At 43.3% G+C, this 2,727-nt stretch overlaps 1 long non-coding RNA gene across 1 annotated transcript; it reads right to left on the reverse strand.

The window, feature by feature from the left end:
* Positions 1-1,892: 1,892 nt before the first annotated feature.
* Positions 1,893-2,479, reverse strand: LOC115793664 (uncharacterized). Its single transcript, XR_004021118.1, has 3 exons — positions 2,360-2,479; positions 1,997-2,082; positions 1,893-1,922 (listed from the first exon to the last, which is right to left on the reverse strand). It is a non-coding gene; the product is annotated as an uncharacterized LOC115793664 (long non-coding RNA).
* Positions 2,480-2,727: the final 248 nt, after the last annotated feature.

Consider the following 2,727-nt stretch of genomic DNA (forward strand, 5'->3'; position numbering starts at 1 on the left):
TTAAATGAGTTTCCTGCAATAGTGCTATCTGTACCCCTTCTTTTTTGAGATAATTTAAAACCTTTTTCCGTTTAATGTATGTATCCCATTCCCATGGGCTGGCAGGTGTTCACCTTGCAACCGGAGGGTTGCTGGTTCGAGTCCCCGTCTGAGCGCATGCTGTCATTGTGTCCCTGGGCAAGACACTTAACCCACATTGCCCAAGTGTGAACGTGGTTGTTTGTTTGGTGGTGGTCTGAGGGGCCGTCGGCACAAATTGGCAGCCACGCCTCTGTCAGACTGCCCCACGGCAGCTGTGGATACATTAGTAGCTTACCACCACCAAGTATGATTGACGTCTGAATGAATAGTGCATGAAATTGTAAAGCATCTTTGGGTGTCTAGAAAAGCGCTATATAAGACTAATTCATTATTATTCACATTCTGTGTGCACAATTTCAGACCTGACATAAATGACTATAACATAAATTATTGTTTGGAGACCTGAGCTTCATTTGTGTATAACTGAAAATAAGAAAGTTAAACATAGGGCCAAACTGAACACAGAACAAACCACCAAAAACAAAAAATGTGTACCAAAAATACACTTTGCCTAACAACAACAACATAAACACTGTCCAACTCTTAATCTCAGAGAAGTTCCAGTGAGAAGGATCTCTAATGAAAAAAAGATATCAGTCCGGGACATTGCTTTTACATGTCCCTTTTACCAAATCAAAGTCGTTTAAAACTCAAAGCTCCAGTTAAAATCCAGTTCACATCCATTAATGTACTCACGTATCAATACAAACCAAAGGTGAATCTGTTATCAAAGCCTTAGTTTTTTATCCTTTTCCAACCATTTTTCTGTCTCCTCCAATGGATTTGTTTTAAAAAAAGTATTCGTTGGATTCACGTAGAAAGATACCAAAGCCAGGCTTCATTTGTCTCTCTCTGTTATACTTTTAATAACATTGTATCATTGGTCTGCACAGCTGAGATCCATCATGTTTTATTTTCCTAACAGATGACATTGCTCATTGGCCACACATGGAGTCTGATTGTCCAAAACTACCTGTGACCATGGAGATACGCTCTGACATAGTTAAACTAAAATTTAATAATCTGTTTAACACATGATTAAAATGTAATCACATCTCAAAGCCACACATCCTCACATCAAAATACATTTTGATGTGAGGATGTGTGGAAATGTTTAAAAGAATCAAACTGAGGGTCCTGATAAAGCAGCACATAATTGAAGGTCCCCACATAGCAGTGCAGGTGTGTGTGTGTGTGTGTGTATACCACAGGTCCTGACTGTAGTTTCCTCTCTTCCTGTCAATCATTTTGTTCTGATCCAGTAGAAACCTTCTCTCCTGCAGAAACAACACACACCTGAAACACCTGATACGTTCTGTTCCTGCCCACCACAGCATCCTGGTTCCTACCTGGGGCCACATGGGGTGTGAGCACTGCATGTCGTCCTGGAGACGACATTTTGCCCACCACCACCATAGGCGGTGCTTTCTCCTTGAGCGCAGGATATCCCGCACCTCCCTCAGCACTTCCTCCAGGGTCAACAGGAGTGCCAGGATCACAAAGAGGACACGCCACCAGTCCTGAGACACATAGGGGAGACAGGTGAGAAAAACAGGTGCGAGACAGAGAGGTGAGACAGACATGTTAGACACAGACAGGTGAGAGACAAACAAGTGAGACACAGGCAAGAGATAGAAAGGTGTGACAGGTAAGACACAAACAGGTGAGAGAGTAAAAGATGAGGCAGAGATAGGTTAGGATGAGGCACGTGTGAAAGACAGGTTACCTGGGGAAGGACATAGCGATCAGGTAAGTCTCTGTGGACAGACACTGAGATGGCGACGATCGTCCAGGAAACATTGAACAGGAAGTTGAGGATGAAGAGAAGCCATGCCCCCAACCTGTCAACGGCACAGACAGAAATGCAAGTAGAAAAGTGTCCTTTCACCTGATAGTAATCAATCAGACAGTTTACCTGCCATAGAGTTTCCATTTGACCTGGATCAGTTTGAGAAACACAGGATTCATGATGAGATCCAGTTTACCCTCCTGAACCACCACCTGCAGCTGGAACAGGTAAAGGTGTGAGGCACCACATACAGGTGATATCCGACTGGATTTCTAATGCTAAAAACAAGATACAGGCCACCTTCATACACAGAATTTTACAAATTTCACTTACTGGAGAAAAAACAATCTGCTCCATGTACTGATGTCATAAGCATCAAACAAAATTAACCTGTGACTGTTTTGTGTTTTCAAATGTAAAGCAGTAGCAGCTCTTAAGCTGCCATAGCAGTGCTTAACAGCAGTACTGTGCAAAAGTTTTGAATCTCACTGTCACGTTCTGCTGGTGCAGGCAAAGCAGAGGACCCCAAAGCAGGACTCGGAGGCAGGGCTTATACTTAAGCTTAAACTTTATTTATAACGTCGAACCAAAGCAGGGCTGGTCAGGTGCCAGCAGTACACAATACTAAACTTCAACATAGCTATGAAAAAACATGGCATGAATCATAAAGCAGGGCAGTGACGACAACACTGACCATACAGAGACAAGGACACGACAAGGAACGAGTGAGAACACAGACAATATATACACAGAGGGATAACGAGGGAATGGGCAACAGGTGGGAACACAGGTGACGCTGATTACTATGAAAAGACCAGGGGAAGAAAACTGAACACAACAGACAGGGACCAGACGAC

Source organism: Archocentrus centrarchus, chromosome 15 (assembly GCF_007364275.1).
Source record: "Archocentrus centrarchus isolate MPI-CPG fArcCen1 chromosome 15, fArcCen1, whole genome shotgun sequence".
NCBI classification, from domain to species: domain Eukaryota; kingdom Metazoa; phylum Chordata; class Actinopteri; order Cichliformes; family Cichlidae; genus Archocentrus; species Archocentrus centrarchus.